This window comes from Onychomys torridus, unplaced genomic scaffold (genome assembly GCF_903995425.1).
Source record: "Onychomys torridus unplaced genomic scaffold, mOncTor1.1, whole genome shotgun sequence".
Lineage (NCBI taxonomy): Eukaryota > Metazoa > Chordata > Mammalia > Rodentia > Cricetidae > Onychomys > Onychomys torridus.
The window spans coordinates 95,701-108,734 of record NW_023413635.1 but is presented as its reverse complement, the minus strand read 5'-3'; the positions used below and the strand labels follow the sequence as shown (position 1 = coordinate 108,734).

Below are 13,034 nucleotides of genomic sequence, written 5' to 3'. Positions count from 1 at the left end.
GTCTCTCACACGTTGACATCAATATTTGTCATGTATGTGGTGTTCACTATAAGGCATCGTTTGTGTAAGCATCCGCACCTGATTCTGACCCCACTGTAGGCTCTGGACACCTTATCCTCCTTGCTTCTCTGAGAAAATATCACAGGAAATAGTACTGAGATTCAGTTCAATACCTAATTTTGTTCCTGTGAGTGAATATATTTGTGTCTGGTTGCCTATATGTCTTTTTGGTTGTTTCTGTGTATGTTTTTGTGTCTTTATGGGTGTCTAAATGCATTTTTCGCGCATGTTTAGATGTGGTATTTTGCATATATGAATGTCTCTCTTCTATGTGAGTGACTGTGTATGTGAGCATATATTTGTTGTGTGTACACATGTCTCCAGTGAATGTTTTTAATTGGTGAATTTCGCTCTGTGTGTTTTGTGTCTTTATGTTCCTGTGTGTTTCTGTATCCAAGTCTGAATCTGGTTGCTTAGGTCTTTCTGTATGTGTGTTTTAGTGTGCATGAGTTTTAATGAATTTAGCTGATTATGTGTATGCCTCTGCATGGGTATCTATGTGGAATTGTGTGAGCTGTGTGTGTGTGTGTGTGTGTGTGTGTGTGTGTGTGTGTAATACCCATTTATATTTGATGTTTGTGTGCATGTCTGTGCTTGTGTTTGATGGATTCCCCTGAGAGAACTAAAATTCTAGGAACACAATGACTTTATTTATTCACATGCTTTCATTGAGGTTCTCCCTTCAGCACCTTCAATGAAGTTGCCATAGGATGAAATCAGAACAGATTTTCAGACTTAAAATAAGGGAATATGCACTGAAGAATGCTTACTATCTTTCAGCTTCACCGATTTCTGAAGAATATGCACTTTGTTAATCCTGTTGGAGATGTAATAAATATGAATCAAAAAGAAAAACTGCAAGCAGAGTATGGCATTTTCCATATTTGGAGTTTTCCCCATGGTGTTGATTTTAAGGTGAAAATAGGAGAGTTTAAGACTTATTTAGCCCATGATCAACAGCTCCATTTATATGAAGACAGGATAGAGTGGGCCACAGGAACTAGACAGGTGGGTCTGACCAATATGTACTGACGTGCACTTCACTGTTGTAACCACTGTCAAGTGTGGCCATTTGGGTTTTTCTGTGACTGTGAAATTAGATGGATGAACATGTACAGACTCAATTTTATACTCATACATGATGGTTCTTCCCTACAGATTTCAAGACTTTGATTTTTTGGTAAATTTTTGAAAATATAAGACCATTGTATGATACATTTTATCATATAAGAAACTCTGTTCATTATGAGTAATTATAAAACTACATGTGACCAACATTTCATGTTATTCCCAGTAATGTTATCCATGTTCTCTTGGAACCTTTCTGACTGCTGTCTATTGCATTTTGTTTCTTCTATTGAATCTCTAATCTGCATGTAGAAAAGACTGAAGCTAATTATAAGGAAAGATTTGGGATTAGGAACATACATGCAAGTCATTAATTTATATTCCATAATTTTATTCAAGCACTTTGACTAGGAGGTCCTAAACTGCCTACTTGTCTAACAATACATTTGCATTTTCATGGGCCATCTTAGATATTTTATTAATTAAAATTTTTTTCGGACTTTTTTATATGTATGCTTTACCTGTATATGTCTGTGTTCCATATGAGTATGAAGTATCTAAGTATACCTGGACAGGGACTAAGATGCCCAGGATCTGAAGATAATTTTGAGCCTAAGTCTATGAGTGGGGGATTGAATAGCAAGTGTGATAGATTGCTAAGCAATCTCTCCAACCCTGAATCATAATTTCTTAAGGAATCCTTCATTAGAAGAGCATTTCTTTACTCCTTAATTGTTGCATAACTCATTCAAACAAACAAACGAATGAACAAACAAACAAAAAAGATTTGTATTGTTTCCTTTTCTGGTGGGAAGGACACTCATAGTCATCATAATTTGGCTTTGAGAAGTTTTGTAAACAAAATATCTCACTATGTGTCCACAGATATATCATAGGTATTGATTATGATGTGTCTGGTTTTATAGTATCTGCACTACATTGCCTACTACAATGCTATTTGTTGAGTTTGACAGGGGTTTACTTCCAGAGAGTGTGTAAACTTAATCTGAAATGATATCTCAATTTGCTCAGATAAAGTTAAATCAAGAGTTAATATACTATTTTCACAGTGATGAGAAAATTATGCTCAGAGAACAGAACAAATAGGATGAAGTTTTAGCTACCATCCTTTACCACTAGATCAGATGTGAGCAATGAAATCACAAGCCTGCTTCTACCAGGCTTAACTTGAATGAACATTACAAAAACATAAACCAAAAGGAGACGGAGAACTAAAAACAATCCAATATGTGCTGTATTCTAGATATGCAGCTTGTAATGCAGAAATGAAACTTGCAAACAGTGAGACAGCAGGACATCAAATGACACAGTCATAGGACTACATGACAGTGAACTCAATGACATCCTAAACAAAGACTTCAAAGAATAATTGTAAGAATGCTCCAGAAATCAAAGAGCATACAAATTACCTCTAAGGATAATTTATTTCAATCACAAACACTTGCAAACCATAAGAAATTGAGTGAAGATTTGACACAAATTCAATAAAGTTACAATAATAATGAAGAACTCATACTAACAGTTTGAAATGAAAGACACAGAAATTCAAATAACAAACTGTATAAAACATCTTACTAAAATAATACCCCAAGTAGAAGACAGGCTATTGGGGCTTGGAACAAAACAGATGAAATATAATTCAAACTATGACAAACATAAAACTATAAAGAAGAATGAAGAAAACACAAGAGACTTAGGGGACACCAATAAAAGATGAAATTAAGAAAGCATAGCCACAGGAGGGGAACAACATGTGAGAGAACCAAAGGTTTTTCTCATAAAATGACATCTAAAATTTTACCAAATCCTGATGAAATGTGGCCACCACGATACAGCAGGCAGTGAGAGTGCTTCACAGATATGTTCAGGAAAGGATATTTTGAATTTTGAATATTATTTAAAATTTCAATTATGCAGAATAAAGAGGAATTTTAGTTTAAGAGTGAGAAGGTCAATTTCATTGAAAGTTCCTATCATAATGACATTCGCTTTATACATAGACATTTTAAAGGAGGGACTATCAATTGTGTTGTGTTTCAAACTGAGACAAAATTTCCAACTTCAAATACTAAACACAGCAAAGCTGTCCTTCATAATTTCTGGAAGATAAAAAATCTTGTAATGGTGAACCAAATTGCAAGAATATATAGCTACTGGAACATGACTAAGGAAGACACTTTCAGAGAGTCTTTACACTTCACACCCCTTCACACTGAAGATTACATTAAACAGCAGATGTCACAGGAATGTGTAGACTGCACTAGATCACTAGACAGAAAAGCAAAGATTTGAAACATATCTAAACGTACAAAAACACAAATTGACAATAATCACCTAATAGCTTTCATTAATAACTGAACTTGAATAATCCCACTCTCCAACCAAAGGTCACAGACAAGGAAATTTTTTAAAAAAATATCACACAATACTGTGTTGCTTAGAAGGTAAATACTGCACTCATAAAAAAGAACAGAGTCTCTGCAGTAAAAGAAAAAGACCATTCCAGGTAAAGTGAATCAGAAAGGAGAAAATTGTACTCTTATCAATGAACATGGATGAAGAAATTCTCAAGTAAATACTGACAAACAGGTCTCAAAAACACATCAGAAATATCAGTCCCTATACACAAGATGACTTTATTACAAGGATGTAAGGCTGGTTCAGCACATGCAATTCAGACAAGTATAATATGTCACGTAAATATATGCTAGGATAGAAATTGTATACACATTGAAAATATACAGAAAAGATCTTGAGCAATGTCCAGCATGCCTTTGGAGAAAGCAAACAAAGAAACATAAAAAAACCTTGAAAAATAAAGAGGAGAGACCAGCCCCCAGCTCCCATCTGCCCAGGACATCCCATCTGGACCAGAGCTAGATCTGAACATCATGGAATGGAAGAAGAAGAAAACAACCTTATAAGTAACATCATGAAGAGGCTAGAGCCTTTTATAGAAGAAATCAAAAATAAAGTAGAGGAACAGACAAACAAAAACTGGGAAGAACACTATAAAAAAACTAGAGGAAAGGCCAATTATAGCAGAAGAAAACAATAAGTCCATGAAAGAAAATCAAGAAAAAGCAAGGGATACAGTCCAAGACCTGAAGAGAGAAATAGAAAAAAATGAAGAGGACATCAGCAGAAGGAATGCTGGAAATAGAAAACCTGAGTAAACAAAGAGGAACTTCAGAGACAAGTATAACCAACAGAATGCAAGAGATGGAAGAGAGGATCTCTAGTGTTGAAGATACAGTAGAAGAAATAGATTCATCAGTCAAAGAAAACAGTAAAACCAACAAATTCATGACCCACAATGTCCAAGAAATTTGGGACACCATGAAAAGACCAAACCTACAAGTAATAGCAATAGAGGATGGAGAAGAATACCAACTCAAAGGCACAGAAAATATATTTAACAAGATCATAGAAGAAAACTTTCCCAACTTAAAGAAGGAAATGCCTATGAAGATACAAGAAGCCTATAGAACACCAAACAGACTAGATCCCCAAAAAATGTCCCCTCGCCACATAATAATTAAACAACTAAACGTACGGAATAAAGAAAGAATATTTAGGGCAGCAAAGGAAAAAGGCCAAGTGACTTATAAAGCCAAACCCATCAAAATAACACCCGATTTCCCAATGGAGATTTTGAAAGCCAGAAGGACCTGACCAGATATAATGCAGACACTAAGAGACCATTGATGCCAGTATAGACTAATATACCCAGCAAAACTCTCAATCATCATAGATGGAGTGAACAAACTACAGATTCAACACAATCCCCAACAAAGTACCAACACAATTCGTCACAGATCTGGAAAGAATAAAATACTAAACTTCATATGGTAAAACAAAAAACCCAGAATAGTCAAAAGAATCCTGTACAGTAAAACAACCTATGGAGGCATCACAATCCCTGACCTCAAGCTCTACTGTAGAGCTACAGTAACAAAAAACAGCTTGGTACTGGCATGAAAACCGACATGTGGACCAATGGAATTGAATTGAAGACCCTGACATTAACCTGCACACTTATGAACATACGATTTTTGACCAAGAAGCCAAAAATGTACAATGGAAAAAAGAATACATCTTCAACAAATGGTGCTGGCATAACTGGATGTCAATGTGTGGAAGGCTACAAATAGATGCATATCTGTCACCATGCAGAAAACTTAAGTCCAAATGGATCAAAGACCTCAACATAAATCCAGTTACACTGAACCTGATAGAAGAGAAAGTAGGAAGAACTGTTGAACGCATTGGCACAGAACATCACTTTCTAAATATTACACTAGTAGCACAGACACTGAGAGAAACAATCAATCAATGGGACCTGTTGAAACTCAGAAGCTTTTGTAGAGCAAAGGACATGGTCAACAATACAAATCAACAGCCTACAGAATAGGAAAATGTCTTCATCAACCCCACATCTGACAGAGGGCTGATATCCAGAGTATAGAAAGTACACAAGAAATAAGACATCAAAATGCCCAATAGTCCAATTAAGAAATGGGCTATAAAAAAAAACAGAGAATTCTATACAGAGGAAGCTCAAATGGCTGAAAGACACTTAAGGAATTGCTAAACATCCCTAAATATCCAGGAAATGCAAATCAAAATGACTCTGAGGTACCACCTTACACCTGTTAGAATGGCTAAGATCAAAAACACAGAAGACAGCTTATGCTGGAGAGGATGTGGAGCAAGGGGAACTCTCCTCCACTTCTGGTGGGAATGCAAGCTTATACAGCCCCTTTGGAAAAAAATATGGCGCTTCCTTAGAAAATTGGGAATCCGTCTCCCCCAAGAACTAGCTGTAGCACTCTTGTGCATATACAAAAGGAATGCTCAATCATACCCAAGGGTATTTGCTCAGCTATGTTCATATCAGCATTGTTTGTAATATCCAGAACCTGGAAACAGCCTAGATGCCCTTCAAGTGAAGAATGGATAAAGAAAATATGATATATATACACAATGGAGTACTACTCAGCAGAGAAAAACAAAGACATCAGGAGGTTTGCAGGCAAATGGATGGATCTAGAAAAAATCATCCTGAGTAATGTAACCCAGACTCAGAAGGAAAAACTTGGTATGTCCTCCCTCATTGGAGGATACTAGATGTAAAATAATGATGACTAGACTGCTACACAATTCCAAGGAGGATACCTAGAATACGGGATCCTAGGAAAGACACAGGGATTACCCAATGACAGAGAAATGGATAAGATCTACATGAACAACCTGGGCAAGAGTGGGAGTAATGAAGGGCAAGATTTGAGGGGAAGAAAGCTTAGGCGAGTAGGAGATCCCAGCTGGATCAAGAACAGAAAGGGAGAACAAGGAGTTACAGACCATGATAAATGAAGACCACATGAGAAGAGGAATAGGCAGAGTGCTGGAAAGGTCCCCAAAAATCTGAATAATACATCCTCTGTAGACTGCTGGCAATGGTCAAGAGAAAGCCTAATCTGATGTAGTCTGGTGATCAGATGCCCAAACACCCTAACAGTAGAACTGGAACTCAATTCCAATAACTGATGGATGTGGATGCAGAGATCCTCAGCCAGGCCCCAGGTGGAGCTCCAGGTGTCAAAATGTCAAGCAAGAAGAGGGACTGTAAGAGCGTGAATTGTTGAGCCTAATATTGCAAAAAGCACAGGGACAAATAGACAAACTAATGGAAGCACATGAATTATGAACCAAAGGCTGTGGAGCCCATATCTGGATCAGGCCATCTGGATAAGTGAGACAATTGAATAGCTTGAATTCTTTGGGATGCATCCAGGCTGTGGGACCGGGACATGTCCTTAGTGCATAATCTGGCTATTTGGAACCTTAGGCTTACACAGGGGCACTTTGCTCAGACTGGAAGGAGGGGACTAGACCTGCCTGTACTGAGTCCCCCACTTTTAAATGAATCCCCAGAGGAGTTTTTACCCTGGAGGAGATGGGAAATGAGCGGAGTGGCTTGGGGGAAATTGAAGGTGGGTGCTGAGACGGGGGAGGACATGGGAACCCATGGCTGATGTGTAAAATTAAAATACAAACATAATAATTATAATAAAAATATAAACAGGACGTTTCTTGACAAAATAAGTTTCTATAAGACAAAACATAAGATAACCTTGTACTATATGGAGAGGAACTCAAACCATTTTCAATATATTCAGAAATGGAACCAAGTGTGATGGTGCTTCCCAGAATTAATGAGCAACTAAAAAGTAGTTCACCAATATGAACAGAGGTCAAATAGACCTAGACAATTTCTCAATTAAATTCCTCTATTTTCTTCTATCTCTGCTTTGTGTCAAGTTTGAAAAAGCTACGTCCACAATGGGTTGGAGGGGAGTTCAGTTCAGGCATTCCAGTGGTCACACAGCATATACTCCTAGATCTTCCTGAACTTTTAGTAGTTCAAATCACCTCAATGCTTCATTAATTCTTTCTCATATATTCATGTGCTGCCTTATATAAAATACTGAAAGAAATGTGTTCAGTCAGGTCATGTATAGAAAGAAAACTTGTTAACTACTCAACATGATGAGATGCTGTAACTCTTGAAGGAGTAGTCAACTCCTGGCTCAGCATCTGCCTCATTTTCCTCAGATGCCTTTTGCTGTGTGCAGTGTTGATTGTCAGCCTGGATTCAGACAATTCCATCAGGAGGGAATGGCAGCCTGCTGTTTTGATTGTATCCCCTGCCCAGCAAATGAGATTTCCAATGAGACAGGTATGTGTTTACTGCAGGGAGAAATTCTTCACATTGACTGACTTCTGTTATCCACACTGCACTTTTAAAGGGGCATGGAAGAGTGCAGCACTGTTGTGTGGTATTCACCAGAGAAGCCTGCTCAGACATAGGTTTAAGTCAAATAAAGTATTCATTAGCTGGATGTCAACTACAGTTGATATTCAGGACTCCAATGTATCAAGGAGCCTTTCTCAGGATGAGGTTTCAAGCAAAAGAACCATGTGGTGGGTTGACATACTTCAGTTACTCAGAACAGTGGGCCGATGCAGATCTACAGAAGCTGAAAATCAAAGTTGTTGCATTGTGAGACTTTCCCAGAACTATAAGGACTATGATGGATTAGGCCTTTGCTTCAGTTTGGAAGGTGGTGCTGCTAGGCAGTAAGTTTTATAGTCTGATTTGTACTTCCATCGTGGAGTCAGTTGAGCTACGGAGGGTCTGGGTACCTACTAAGTTCTGTGGCCCTTTTACAACACAAGGAAAATCTATTCCTTTCCTAATTTTGTTTTTACAAGTATTTGATCAATAATAATATCCTTATACTTAACAACCTGTGCCTTCACATATACCTTTGATGCACTGTAAAATCATTGCTAGTAGTATTTTGTAAAAGAAAGTGTTTTGAAAATCAAACAGCCCTGTGAGGGAATTCTACACTAAATCTGTCTCAATGATTATATCCCTGTAAAGGTACATGTAGATGAGATTGTAGTCAGGAGTCTTTGTAAATACTTGTTTATTCATTTATCCTACTTAAATGTATGTACGTGTTTCTGTGTGAGTTTATTTGCAGGAGATTGTGGAGGCCAAAATAACACATACATGCCCCTGGAACTTGAGTTACAGACAGGCATAAGCTTCCACATGAATGCTGAGTCCAAACCCTTGTTCTCCGCAGAGCTGTAAGCACTCTTAACTGTTGAGTAATCTCCTGCAACTGAAGTCATGAATCCTACATAACTTGTTCTTTCCACTGCCCACAAACAGTGCTGTAAAGGAGAGATGTTGAGTCACCATGTGTTAGAATTGTAAATAAGTATTTTATGGTGGTTGGCATGCTATTTATATAGCATTTTATGAATAGCTGGTATTTTGTGTTGTCATTTAATTGACAGGTGAGTGGGGAAGACAGCATGAAGATGTGAATTAAGACTGGTACTATAAGGCTGTAATGGGAGCCTGCTAAGGAAACTTTGGTATGATGCAAGTGCTGTTCCTTCCATGTGAGGGAGATATTCAGAGAGTTTTGACACTGATGCCATTGTAGGTTGTGCTGACTAAATATAGTAACTGTTGGTAAAATTACTAGAAACAGCTAAGCACAAGACAGTTATTGATTTCATATATAAAAAATGGGGAAAAGTGTGGACTCTTGATACAGAGAAACACAGGTGTCCCACTTACGATTTTTTACACAGTAGCAATGATGTCACAATATTATTGATAAAATAATTTTGTAGTAAAGAGAAACAGCCACCATTATTCCAATGATAGTTTGCATACACAATCGATATAAGTCAACTGGTTATTGTTTTGGAGATATCCAAATGCAAAGGTGAATCCAGAATTGATTTTGACTTTTATTGCCAATCTTAAATAAAGACAATTGGGGCACTGGAGTGTTGTCTCAGTGTTTAGAGCATTGGATGCTCTTCCTGAGGTTCTCAATGCAATTTCCAGAAACCGCATGGTGGCTCCCGACTATATGTAATGAGATTTGCTGCCCTTTTCTTGTGTGCAGGCAAATATGCAAGCAGAGCACTGTATTTATAGTAAATAACAACAGATTTTTAAGAAAGGTATTTAGGGTCAACAAGAAGAGTTTGCAGGTAAATCTCTTGCCTCAAGTCTGATGACCTGAATTCATCACAGAAAGCCTATTAGAGTGAGTTGGATCCAATTTCTATAAGATGTCTTCTTGACAATTTGCACTTTATACAACACACACACACACACACACACAACACACACACACACAATCAAACACTCACACACATGTTTAAAAAACATTGTAATAAAATTGTATTATTATAATAAATATAATGGGCATTTATAATGGTTGTTCACATGATCTGGGAAGTGGACTTAGACCTCCTGTAAGAGCAGACCATGTTCTTAACAGTTGAGCCGTCTTTCTAGGCCCCTTAAAGGAAAACAAACAAAAATTGTAATCATAGCTGGCCATAATGTTGGTTCATTTTATTCATGGAATGACTTAAAATCCTGGAAGCACAATATCCCTCTCCATTGTGATCCACAATTTAGTACAAGTACAATCATATTTCCCTTACTTGCAGTGGTGTAAATTACAACTTAGGAATGGGGAATTATTGTTCAATTCAAATATTCTGTGTTACCACTCTCACTTGGGAGTTCTCATGTTGTCTTGTTCATGCTGTTTTGCCAATAACTCCTTCACCATTGAGTACATTAGTAGACCCCAGGTCTGTTGGATTCCACAGAGCATTCCTAGTGATATCTGAGCTTGCCTTCCCAGCAGGTCTGCATAATAGGATGACTGGACCTCAGGCCTGGGTACTGGCTGTTTGGTATGGTCTATATTTAGTTGTATTTAATAAGGGGGAGCTCTTTTACCTCCACCCTTGGCATTGATATGAAAGCCCTTTGGAATAAAGTGCTGGGCTGTTGGATTAGGAGTATGCCCCTCTGAGGCTGTCTTATGTTTCTGTCTGTCTGTCTCTCTCACTTCCCTCTATATTTCTGTCTAAATCTCTTATATCTCACTCCCCAAGAATAACCAAGGGAAAATGTGGGGGTGGGGCCCCACACAGGTCTCATATCTAAGGAAATTAGGGCTGGAAGTAGCTGCACTGTGCTCACAAAGGTGGTGATACAAAATACAAGTCTTCTGGGTGCTATGTACATGTAGAGATTTCTAACTTCATAGTCAGATTATCTTATTTTATAAACTGTTTGTTATCCCTATTCTCTAATGAGGACACAACTAAATTAATTTAATTAATTTTTCTTGAGGATTTCATACATTATAGAACTTCCCTCTCTCCCCATTCTTTTTCCCACACATCACATGCAACAAAAACTCTTAAACTCATGAGCTCTTCTTCATTTACTATATTCAAGCACTCTTTTTCATTTAATGCTTTCACATTCATATGCACTTGCACACACGCACTAGATTCTATTGGTTGTTGCTCGGCTACTCCTGTGTTTGGTGATGATCATATGGGAATGAAAAAAAAGCAATAAGAGGTTTCATCCTGGATAAGAACAAGTCTCCAACACTCATGAGGGCATAGCTTCTAATTCAGATATAAAGATTCATGTTATAGTGTATCATTAGGATCTGTATTTGTCTTAGAAGGAGATAGGCATTATGAAATGGAAGCATTGCTTTTATGAAAAGTCTCAGTTACATCTTTAAAAATAAACTATTTGGATGTTGCAAAGTTTCTGAAATACACTGGCATGGCCATTCCATAGGAAAATCTGAAGTTGCACTCACAATACTTTTGCTTTCTGCATCAGATGTGGATCAGTGTATGAAGTGTCCAGAGGAACAGTATGCCAATGCAGAGCAGAACCACTGCCTGTACAAAGATGTGACCTTTCTGGGCTTTGATGACCCTTTGGGGATGACTCTGTCCTGCATGGCCTTGTTTTTGGTTGCATTCACAGTTCTGGTTCTTGGGATTTTTGTGAAGCACCAAGATACTCCCATTGTGAAGGCCAATAACCTCACTCTCAGCTACATACTTCTCATCTCCCTCATCTTCTGTTTTCTCTGTTCCTTGCTCTTCATTGGCCATCCCAACTCAATCACCTGCATCCTGCAGCAAATAACATATGGAGTTGTATTTACTGTGGCTGTTTCCACTGTGTTGGCCAAGACCATTACTGTGGTTTTGGCCTTCAAAATCACTACTCCTGGGAGAAGGGTGAAGTGGCTCCTGGTATCAGGGGCACCAACCTACATCATTTCCATCTGCACTGTCATCCAAATTATTCTGTGTGCAATCTGACTGGGAACTGCTCCTCCCTCTGTTGACATTGATGCACACTCTGAACATGGCCACATCATTATTGTGTGCAAGAAGGGCTCAGTAACTGCTTTCTACTCTGTCTTAGGATTCCTGGGCTCTCTGGCCCTGGGGAGCTTCACTGTGGCTTTCTTGGCCAGGAATCTCCCTGACACATTCAATGAAGCCAAATTCTTGACATTCAGCATGATGTTGTTCTGTAGTGTCTGGGTCACTTTTCTCCCTGTCTACCACAGCACTAAGGGCAAGGTCATGGTGGCTGTGGAGGTCTTCTCCATCTTAGCCTCCAGTGCTGGCTTGCTGGGATGTGTCTTTGTCCCCAAGTGCTACATCATTTTGCTAAGACCAGAGAGAAATTCTCTTCAAACGTTAAGGGAGAAAACATTTTCCAGAACTCAAATTTCATAAAATTTAACTGACAAATGTAATGTTGGTATAGAACCACCAATTAGAATAAAATGCAAGGTTATTCACTAACTACTGACTCTCACTGTTTCTTCTAACTATGTTGTTTGTCAGTTTCATGCATACTACTTTTATCTCCCATAACCTTCCACTCATCCACCTGTTTTTACAGGACTTCACATTTAGACCTTCGTAATGAGTGGAAATGTTATTTTTTTCTGTAATATGTAATAAGATTTGAGATTAACTCAGAGGTTTCCTTTTGCTATCTTAGTGAATGTAAGACCTTGACAGCAATTGATTATTGGAGAAACTGAAGGAATTTTGTGACCTCATGTTTGCAGATGAAGGCAAACAATGCTTCCCCTCATATGGAGAAACTACAGAATCCTGATGCATCCTTGGAGTTTGAGAAGTAGAACTTAGGAGCGAGAGAGATGTTTCAAGAAACAGATATTGCAGAATATTGCAGAATCTAGAGAGACGTCCCAGTAGACAAAATCATGTAGTGCTCTTGTAAAGTGGCAGAGATCAATACACAGACTTCATAAAATGTAGTCCTCACACACCTGTAACAGTAGCTCCAAGGGATCAATTTCTTCCTTGGGCCTCCTCGGACTCTCTCTCTCTCTCTCTCTCTCTCTCTCTCTCTCTCTCTCCACACACACACACACACACACACACACACACACACACAC

At 38.2% G+C, this 13,034-nt stretch overlaps 1 pseudogene; it reads left to right on the top strand.

The window, feature by feature from the left end:
- The window catches only part of LOC118576370, a 29,611-nt pseudogene extending 17,272 nt beyond the window's left edge, over positions 1 to 12,339 (top strand).
- The last annotated feature ends 695 nt before the right edge of the window (positions 12,340 to 13,034 follow it).